The sequence below is a fragment of the Dipteris shenzhenensis genome, unplaced genomic scaffold, assembly GCF_047967505.1.
Source record: "Dipteris shenzhenensis isolate YYH24624 ecotype China unplaced genomic scaffold, Dip_SZ_1.0 scaf0240, whole genome shotgun sequence".
In the NCBI taxonomy this organism is placed as follows: domain Eukaryota; kingdom Viridiplantae; phylum Streptophyta; class Polypodiopsida; order Gleicheniales; family Dipteridaceae; genus Dipteris; species Dipteris shenzhenensis.
The window spans coordinates 7,673-19,121 of record NW_028239546.1 but is presented as its reverse complement, the minus strand read 5'-3'; the positions used below and the strand labels follow the sequence as shown (position 1 = coordinate 19,121).

The 11,449-nt window shown below is 45.1% G+C and overlaps 1 non-coding gene across 1 annotated transcript; it reads right to left on the bottom strand.

Moving 5' to 3' along the window:
• Positions 1-1,749: 1,749 nt before the first annotated feature.
• On the bottom strand, positions 1,750-1,823 carry TRNAW-CCA (transfer RNA tryptophan (anticodon CCA)). The gene has a single exon. It is a non-coding gene; the product is annotated as a tRNA-Trp (tRNA).
• Between the last annotated feature and the right edge of the window lie 9,626 nt (positions 1,824-11,449).

Genomic DNA, 11,449 nt, shown 5'->3' with positions numbered 1-11,449 from the left:
GTAGTTGGAAAATGAGACGGCAAGTACGAAGATCAATAAGAGTCCCCGATAAAGGCTTGTACGATTCAATTCCACACTCTGTTTATTCGGGTTCGGTTGCGTCGTGGATTTATAGCTTATATAGGGATTATCGCTGAATGAATTGCATTGCCGATATAGAGCCTGGAAAAAAAACTGTAGGTACAGCTAGTCCGTGGACGGCTAGCCACCTAACGGTGAAAATCGGATAAGTTCTATCTGGAGTCGTTGGTACCTCCTGAGATCTAGTAAATGCATCAGCTTGTTCCAGCGAATCGAAGCGGCCAGTTACTAAAGGAACTTCTTGTCGGCTCTCCGTAAAATATTCATTTGGGCGGGGACTTCCAGAAACGTCGTAAGCCAAACCTGTACTGACGAATAACCAACCTGCAATAGACGGAGAAGGTATAGTAATGCTATGGATGACCCAGTATCGAATACTAGTAATAATGTCAGCAGAAGGACGTTCTCCCGTATTCCCAGACATGTTCAGCTCCGTATATCCCTGCGGGATTAAGGAGGATTGCTTGCCGAGAGGGTGGAGTACCAGTAGATGGAGAATCTACCGGTATACCTGAGCGATCCCCGTTAAGTTGTCATTATTATACCGAGGGTATACCCGAAACATACTGGATTAGTATAGCTAGCCCCCCCTCGAAGCAGCAATATTCCTCTTATTTCGCCGGATAAATAAACGAGTTGTAAATAAACCGAGCGGAGAAACCGTAATTCCCCCCCTCCCCCCCGAGTATACAAATCTATCAGTATTTTCTCCGCGTTTTAGGAGAACCTATGGAAAGAATATGATTCTTTTTTTTTCCCCGATTGTTCAATTGGAGGTTCCGATGCTTCCGGTGAGTCTCAACGCGCGTGGTTAACCCACCACGTCTAAGTTTCTTTCGAATGACTTCCGTATCAAATCCTGCCATTAGAACTATAGGATTCTCCATCGAGAACTCGGGGGAACCTGGTCATGTAGGGGTATCTGATACATATAATTGAGATATTAATATCCAATCTTGTCTTGTTCCTCTTTCTGGGAAGATTCGATTCCTCCCACTCATTCAGAGGTTGGAGATATTTCGATGAACTGTCGATCCCATTCCCAGCTTCTGAAACGCGATCTTCTCGTCGGATAAACTGCTCTCATATGTCTACCAAGCTTCGAATCCCCTTTCGATAGTTCCGAGTAACCAATTATTTTTCTACTAACCTATCTGCTAAATCAATTTGGTACTTAAATCTATGCTTACTCCACCGAGTCACTTCGCTTTTCTATCGTCCGCACCAATCTCAACTTCAGTATTATTTGTTGGATTGAATAAGATCCGGCTTATATGATACAAGAGTATCAGCTTAGAAGGAACGAGGAGTGCCCATTAGCACTTACTGATCCGCCGCACTTACCAATCATCTATTACCAATTAATACCTGAATCTTTTTCGGTAAGTATTTGTACTAAATGTATGTGAACCCAAATGGTTGAAGCACTGCTATCCGGAATTGTGTTGGGTTTGATCCCAATAACTCTAGCTGGATTATTTGTAACTGCATATTTGCAATATCGACGTGGCGACCAACTAGATATTCGGTAGAAGACGGAGACTCATTTGCCATATCCTTCTCCCATTCCTAAGATCTCTCTGGTAATCCAGAGGGATCGGGAAATGCAAATTCTTAGTATGTGTGGGTATTGGTCGAACCAGCTGATACCGACTTGAGTCGGAGAAACACGCCCTGTAGGATTTGAACCTACGACATCAGGTTTTGGAGACCTGCGTTCTACCGAACTGAACTAAGGGCGCTCCATTCCCCACGTAAGCCAGTTTCCATTCTAATCAGAATCTGCGGACATCCGGACACGGGAATAGAATCAGACTCTTAATCGGAGTGGTTCTTTCACCGACCAGGAGAGAGGAAGATAAATGGAATGTCTCTTGTGGGGGAATCAGTTGAATAACACAAACAATCTACCCAGATGGATTTCTCTTGTCACCAATTTCTCACCAATATCATTTTGGGATGTACGGGGAACAATAGGGATGACAGGATTTGAACCTGCGACATTTTGTACCCAAAACAAATGCGCTACCAAACTGCGCTACATCCCTATTGGTCTCGATCTCCGACTGGCATTCTCGGTATTGAGACGCGTGATCCAAGTAATTATAACTGATAGCCACAGAACTTGACTACCCACTTAAGAAGTAACCATGTCCCGAGAGGATGTCGCCTCCGAATCATTCCCAGACCGGAAGAATCCGATTCCCTTACTGGGGTTGGTCGTGGTAAAAATACTGGAAGAGACACATCATCTTCCTAGTCGATTGAAAAACGAAGGAGAATTCACAATGCAAGATGTAAAAATTTATCTTTCCACGGCCCCCGTGTTGGCTACGATATGGTTTGGGCTGCTAGCCGGTTTACTAATAGAAATAAATCGATTCTTTCCAGATGCCTTGATATTTCCATTTCTCTAGTCGGGGGGAGGCGGGGGTTGAGCAAAACAAAAGTAAGGTGGGAGAAATAGATCGATTTCCGTGAGGGGAGCAGTGAGCGATCCATTCATTACTGGAAATCGATAAATCGGGAATTCTATTAATGATTTATTACTGAGACGGTATCTTCCCATCCACTCCTCCCCCATTTCCTTCACTTATTTCAATGAATCCTATGGCTAAAAGTAGAGATGCGAGAGTAACTATTGCTTTGGAATGCACAAGTTGCACCCGAAAAGGGACTGACGACAAATCTCTAGGTATTTTTCGATATACTACGCGTAAGAATCGTCGCAATACACCTACTTGATTGGAATCGAGGAGATACTGTCCCTGCTGCTACAAACATACCATTCACAAAGAGTCGAAGAAATAAGTGATCTGTTTCTAATCAACTGGAAAATAATCAATAGTTTTCGGAAATGTCATGAAAGGTATCACGAATAAATCTAAGCAGTCTTCGCGTAGACGTTCTCCATCCATCCGATCCGACGAGATTATTGACTACAGAAATATAAGTTTACTCCGTCGATTTGTAAGTGAACAGGGAAGGATTTCACCCAGATGAATGAGTAGGTTGACCCCGAAACAACAGCACTCAATAGCTGTCGCAATCAAAAGAGCTCGTATTTTAGCTTTGCCACCGTTCTCGAATAACGAGAATTAGACCTTGCATTGCTAGCGACTAGACAATTAAGTTCTAGTTTGAAAGATTTGGCATTCAACCGACTACTCGATCCTATTAACCCTAAATGGAGAAATGAATAGGAGTCGGAACCAATACTCCGGGTGGAATATTTGTAGTTTACTACCGTCCGTTCCGCCTCTCCGGGAGACAATATCCGGAGAGGTTTCTTATTTTCAACCAGTAGATTCGTATACTGGTAGTTGTGCAATCTCGGAAAAACAGTGAGTATCTAGGATAGCTATCTATGCAGGTATTTTGCGATTCAGATAAACTCGATTTTCATATAAATTGTGAATCATCCTATTATGAGAAATTCCATTCCCTCGTGCTGCTGCATTGATCCGGGCAATCCGTAAGCGACAAATTTCTCTCTTTCGATTACTCCTATCTCGATAAGCAGAAGCCAATGCTTTCATTTCCTGTTGATTCGCCGTTCTAAATAGCTTTGAATGAGCTCCCCTAAATCCAGATGTAATTTCAGGAATACTTTTGCGACGTTTCCGAGCCACAGATCCGCGTTTTACCCTAGTCGTTGAGTGTTTACCCTCACAAAATATCAAAATTATTCTTTGGGGACTCTGTCTGTCACACTGGTGATACAACCCCCCCCCCCCCCCTTCAGTCCCGAATGAATCCCACCTCTCTCATATCATCGGAACCGTCTGGATGCATCCTTCTAGCAAGAAGACGGAATTGCTAAGTGTAGATCTGGTGGCATGCACGGTCGCGGTGGCACACCAAAACTCTCAATTCCCGCACTCCTGATATCCGAATTATTCGGATTAGTAGGATCAGAAATAGTTGAAATAGAATCTGAATCTGGTCACTTAATTCTTTTGAAAGAACAATTCCCGCAAGAGACTTTCCTATCTGACGTAGAAAATAATGATTCCAATGGCTTTTGCTACCTTAACCTTCCCGTCCACAAATCCCCGAGATCAGATGCCTCTTGATAAAGAAGTTGCACCAGAGGGAGTTATGGATTCCAAAGTTTCCGTAGTATCTTCCTCGACAGTTGGGTCCTTCCTATACACCGGAGCCTATGATTTCCCGATGACGGGGGAAATGGAATTACTGTTGGTAAGTCGTATAGTTTCCAATCCCCGGCTCCACTCAAGACTTGAGAGATCAGGTAAAGAGTTTCATCCTAGAAAGACTTATTTGTATAGTAACGGTATTTCACTTCGGTAGTTGGCTGGATGGTTGACCCAAAGCAAAGCTACCGCCATTGCAGGGATTCCAGCAGAGATATGGGAATCGATATCCTCATCCCCACGTCGCTTAGTGATTTTTTTAGTATCACTGATAAGTTGCTTCTCATCTCACACTAAGATGATTGGATTTGCACCAATCAGAACTATGAATTTTCGTCTCTCAGTAAAGGATATAGATGACGGATCTTTGCCTAATTACAGTGAAGGGATCTTGCTGCGACACCGACCCCCCAATATCATTTGGTTTACGATTCAAACGTGTCGCACATACACCCTGGTACATACCCCTCTGCGTTGGGGGCACCCCCGAAGGGCAGGGGATTTTGTTCCAATCTCCATTGGTTGTCTTGCGTTCCTAATAAGTTGTTGATTGGTTGGCATATCCAAAAGATGCAGGGTTTTGGGGTTCGGACTATTCCTAACCATGGAGGACACCTCAATCATTGAGTTGGTAGAATCCTTATCTCCCGGGCAACCTCATATAGAAAATATGGGAGATGGAATAAGTGGTGGAGATAGCGGTGATTCACACAAGTCATAAACCTGGGAGAGGGAGGAATTGGGTGTTGCTCCTCCCCCCCCCCCCCCGCAAATCAATATTCGTGAATGACATTTGGTAAATACCCACACCCAAATAGTATCGATTCCTAAAGTACCGGAATGTAGGGATCTCCCCTGTTCATATCGGGAGACTCCTCGTGAGTCCCGGACATTCCCCACCAAGCAGTAGAAGTTACTAAATTAATCTTGAATCTGGAGAGTTTTCTGATGCTACGGGATCTACAATACCATGATTTTCGGCTTCTTTCGCTGACGTAAAAACGTCTCTTTCCATGTCTTCGGAGATCATCCATAAAGGTTTGCCGGTTCTTTATACATGAACCCTAGTAATACAATCACAAGGTTTCGATACTTCTTCTGCTTCCATAATACATTCACCCGCCTGTCCATCATAATGGGAACTCGCAGGTTGATGAATCATAACCCTGATTCAGTATCGTTGCAATTCAATCCGAAGACAACCGTACGGGCAGCTCCTTCTGCATACGGCTCCGTGTCTGACTACCAAATATTTTGCAAGTGGAAGAATCCCAATTCCAGAAATCGGGTGGGGTTCTTATCTCTTATCCAGAGCCAGCTTCTTAGAAATTACATATACCACCCTTTCTTACCAGAAGTACTATGGTGGTTCCGTTGCTTCATCCCTTCCAGCAATCCCAAGGTTTTATATGGATATTCTCTACGGGAGATAGAATCAAGATCCTTCGATTCGGGATAAATTGTAGGGATTCATCCCTCACCCCAGGATTTCTGCGACGCTAGAGTAGATGCACTTACTGGTGGTGAATCCCTACCGAAGAATTTCCTGACTCACTTCACTATCTCGGTGCTTCACTACTTCGGTCCTTGCACACATACCTAGAATTCCACCAAGTTTTAAGTGCCATGCTATTATTACCGCAATCGGGCGGAGGCATAGTTTCGACCCATACAAATCATTGGCGCCAAGCGTGAGGCAGTGCTATACGTTTGGTTATCTCTCCTCCGGTTGAAATGGAAGATCCCATTGAAGCGGCTAATCCCATGCAAATGGTATGTGCATCCGGTACAACAAATTGCGTAGCATCATAAACAGATATTCCTGATAATACTGCCCCACCGGGAAAGTTTGTATACAAATACGTATCCTTGGTTTCGTCCTCCCCATTCAAGTACATCATGATACCAATCGGTTGAATTTGCAATCTCGTCATCCACTTGCTGACCCAAAAAAAGAAGCCTCTCTCGATAGAGACGGTTGATCAGGATAGGTCTCCGCGCCCCCCTCCTCCGGAACCGTACGAGCATCGTTAGAAGCATACGGCTCCAGTGGTTCCGGTATACCAGCATGGGTCCGGTACGAGAAGGAGCAAAACAGGTTCTACATCCCTTAGGAAGAGATACTTCATGTATCACCGTTAATTGAAAACCTCTTTCACCCTCCCAATCTAATCCATTTTCCAGTATTCCATTTATGGTTCAGGTTCGTCTCTTCGGTCTCCCAAACATCTTGAACCATATCTCAATTGGTGGGGGGGGGGGGTACACCCCCCCCTCCCACCAATGTTTTCTTGTTCATAATTGAGTCCCTCTCAAAAGAATCTTTAGGCTCATTTTCTACTTCGGGGAGATATAAATCCGATCATTATTTGTACATGTAGAACAAATAGTTTCATTTCCTCTTTCCCACTCCATCTTTCAGATCCCGCACCCCACCCCGACTCACTGACTAATTCAAGTCCCATTCAATCTTGTGGTTATCCTTGTCATCATCGACTCGCGGGATTTAGCGACCGAAGCCTGGCGAATCTGTTAGTTCCAACTAGCCATGGATTCCGACGATTGATGGATCTTTTATCGAATCTTTCGTTTCCAGTCTCACGCGTTCGACTACCAAAGAATCAGTCTGAGTGAGATAGAGACACATCGCTCGGATGAGAAATGATGGGGAGTAGCTCCATACAACTCGATATGTCTAACGAGTCGCACTATACGTCAATCCGAACCGCATCCTCTTCCCCAGGTAGACGAAAGGGCACCTTCGGAACACCAATTGGCATACGGAAACCGGTAGTAAGTTGTAGTTGTCTCTTAAACGAAAGCGTAACACCCGATGGAAGTGGAGGCTTGTGTTGTATTATAACATGTCTAGTCGGAATGAATTTGCATCTCTTGAGGCGTCTACTCGTGGAATCCGTGGTACATAGCCGAGGGATCCGAGATCTGATTGGTGGTGGAATATTTCCCGCGAGATAGATGGGACCAATCTCTACGTTGTTGCGTAAAAGATGTAAATGCTAAAATATCTATGTCTTTCCCTCCGCTAGGAGGGGGGGATTCTCGGCTCCCCACACCGATACGTCCGCCTATACACCAATGTATTTACACGTATCATTCCAAGTGGGATCTCCATTCAGGATTGAAGAGAGTCTCTTCCACTTCTTTATAGCGCAGGCTTCCGACGCGAGAAAGTCACGTAGTGTCCATTCATTTTCAACAAAGGGGTTTCCAACGGGTTTGCCTCGGTATCGCGTTCATACTGTTGTACTAAATGATCCCGGTCGCTTAATTTCTGTACATCTAATGCATACGGCTCCGGTCTCTGGTTGGGCTGGTTCAATGGCTCTGTATGAATTAGCGGTTTTCGACCCATCTGATCCTGTTCTTGATCCGATGCGGAGACAGGGTATGTTCGTCATCCCATTCATGTCCGTATCGGAATAACGAAGTCATGGGGGGGTTGGAGCATTACCGGAGATACCGTAACTGACGCAGGTATCTGGAGTTATGAAGGTGTAGCTGCAGCTCATATTATCCCATCCGGTTTATTATTTCTAGCTGCTATCCGGCATCGGGTCCATTGGGACCTGGATTTGTTTCGCGACGAACGCACGGGAAAACCATCCCTCGATCTACCCAAAATTTTTGGAATTCATTCATTCTTATCAGGAGTACTTCGCTTTGCTTTTGGAGCATTTCACGTAACTGGTTTATTTGGGCCCGGTATCTGGGTATCGGACCCCTATGGATTAACCGGTAAAGTACAACCTGTGGATCCGGCTCGGGGAGCTGAGGGTTTCGATCCCTTCACTCCGGGAGGAATAGCTTCTCACCATATCGCAGCAGGTATTTTAGGTATACTAGCCGGTCCATTTCATCCTAGTGTTCGTCCCCCCCAACGGTTATACAAGGCCCTACGCATGGGGAATGTTGAAACCGTTTCGTCCAGCAGTATCGCTGCCGTTTCCTTCGCCGCCTTCGTAGTTTCTGGGACTATGTGGTACGGCTCCGCCGCCACTCCAATCGAGTTATTTGGTCCCACCCGTTACCAATGGGATCAGGGATATTTTCAGCAAGAGATAGATCGGCGGATCCGTGCTAGCAAAGCTGAAAATTCTGGTTTATCGGAAGCGTGGTCCAAAATTCCCGAGAAATCAGCTTTTCATGATTATATTGGTAATAACCCAGCCAAGGGTGGATTGTTCAGAGCAGGTGCTATGGACAACGGTGACGGAATAGCTGTCGGTTGGTTAGGGCACGCCGTCTTCAAGGATAAGGAAGGTCATGAGTTACTTGTGCGCCGTATGCCCACCTTCTTCGAGACATTCCCGGTGGTCCTGGTCGACGGGGAAGGCATCGTAAGGGCGGATGTTCCATTCAGACGGGCGGAATCAAAATACAGTGTTGAACAAGTAGGTGTAACTGTCGAATCTCATGGTGGTGAACTAGATGGAACTAGTTTCAGCGACCCCGCTACGGTGAAGAAATATGCTAGACGTGCCTAATCAGGCGAGATCTCTGAATTTGATCGTGCCACTTTGAAATCGGACGGTGTCTTTCGTAGTAGTCCTCGAGGTCGGTTTACTTTTGGTCATGCCACGCCTGCTCTTATTCTCTTCCTCGGACACATCTGGCACGGTGCTAGAACCTTGTTCAGAGACGTGTTCGCCGGTATCGATCCCGACTTAGATTCTCAAGTCGAATTTGGAGCATTCCAGAAGTTGGGGGATCCAAGTACCAAGAGACGAATCGTTTGAGAGATCTTCTCTTTGTCCATCCCAATTCCCAGATTCGGGTATTTAATCAATGAAATTATTTGTAGCAACCACTCCCTATCGCAGATACACCCAGGTAATTTAACCACTTGGTCCGGTTGAGTGGTTCGGGCCTGGGGGGAAGGAAGTTAGTGGGTGCCGTTGGAGAAACACGAAGAAAATACTAAGGAATTTACAAATTAGTGCGAAAGTCATCCCCGAAATCCCATTCCACGACCGAATCCACGGAAGCATTGGTTTATACATTTCTACCGGTAGCCACTCTAGGTATAATATTTTTTGCCATATTCTTCCGAGAGCCACCCAGGATCCTTAGTAAGGGGAAGAAATGATACTTAACTTCCTGGAGAAACAGCTATCTCTCCCGCGCGAGTATCCCTCTTCCACGAGCGGAAGCGCCAGAAGCACCAAAAGCACAGGGAGGGGGGGAGAATAAGAGACCTTCCTTCGTTACTATAGGAAGGTCCCCCAGTCTAATCAGTCCTCATGTTCTTCGAAGGGATCTCTAAGCTCCGCGGAGGGTTGACCAGAAGCGGTATACAAAGCATAGCCGGTAAAACTGACGGGTGGGCGAGATATAGAGATAGCGACCAGAGTTGCAGTTTCCGTTGCTAGGTAATCCAAAACAGTGATGGTTCGTTTTCAGTATAATAGCATATAAAGTTATCAACTCTCAATCAATCGAATAAGTTATACGGCTACGAAGATTATCGATGACACCCCAAAAGGCAAACCTAAGATTAGTGGTTTGGGAATCTCTTTAAAACCACTCAATTCGGAATATGGTAAAGTTGCTCCTGGTTGGGGGACTACTCTCCCGATGGGATTCTTCATGGCTCTATTTGCAGTATTCCCAGTCACCATCCCGGAAATATATAACTCCTCCGTCTTACTGGATGGTATCCCGATAAGTTGGTAAAAAAAGACCGGATTGTTATTCCGAGCTCCCCCAGCCATCATAGCTGGGGAGCGGTAGGAAATCCCTCCCGCGGAGGGGTAGTTGAACCGCGTAACTCAAACTTCCAAGGATCTTGATAATACGGGTGTGTGACTCGTTACAGTCAATCTGGTTCAATAGATAGACGATCTATTTCCTATAGGGGAGGTATTATTATCTTGCTGGATAGCGGTCGGGTGATTAGCATCCAAAGCGCAAGGGTTAATATATTAATCAATAATGTCTGAACTATGATTAATTCGTATGAATCTACCACTCAGACTTCGCCACAGGATTGTCACCCAACGTCGAATAGAAGATCCAACCTCTTATTTATAAACCGAGGTAGCTATTAATCATATGTTTGATATAACACTTCCGTATTTGAGAATTGAGAATAACTACTCATACTTGATTGCGTCTCTGCTTCGAAACACTAACCGCTTCGTTCCACAAGATGTTAACGAGGAAGAATTGCCACCCATTCAATCTTCGTACCTAGTAATGAGGGGATTCGTCGGAGTGTAGTGGGGATCTAAGGTTCACAGATATCCAGATATTGACATTGAAACGATAGAAACTCTATCCATTTATTTATCTCGGTTATTCCCCCGGATAAACCTAACGATAAGACGAAGAGATTCCTCGAGACGCTGGAGTCCTTATTTCCTCCCATGGCCAAAAGCCGACACGAGATTAAAGCAAAATTCCGACGGAATCTTTCACTAGTCAACTCACCTTCTCCTTCCCACGGATCGGAATGTGTCCGATCAATATATTTCGCCACACGAAGTGATTAGTAGTAGAACGGAGGGTTACTCAGACGTTTTCGTTTAAGCCGTATGAGGTTGAATACTCACGTACAGTTTGTATGGGGGGGGGTCGTAGAAGCCCGCCTATCTTGATAAAGTATACGATTGGTTCGAAGAGTGTCTTGAGATTTAGGCGATTGCTGATGACATTACCAGTAAATATGTTCCTCCTCATGTGAACATTTTTCATCGCTTGGGGGGAATCACATCGACTCGTTTTTTGGTTCAGGTAGCTACTGGTTCCGCCACGACTTCTCACTATCGTCCGACCGTTACAGAAGCTTTTTCCTCAGTTCAATATATAATGACCGAAGTGAATTCTGGATGGCTAATTCGATCTGTTCATTGATGGTCAGCAAGTACGACGGTTTCAATGATGATTCCACACGTATTTCGTGTCTATCTCACAGGAGGGTTCAAAAAACCTCGTGAATTAACTTGGGTTACTGGTGTAATTCTAGCCGTACCAACTGTATCTTCTGGTGTAACCGGATATTCCTTGCCTCGGGACCAAATCGGTTACTGGGCAGTTAAGATTGTAACCGGCGTACCGGAAGCCATTCCTCTAATAGGATCTCCGTTGGTGGAGCTACTACGAGGAAGTGTTAGTGTAGGTCAATCTACATTGACTCGTTTCTATAGTTCACACACTTTCGTCTCACCGCCTCTCACAGCTGTTTCTATGCT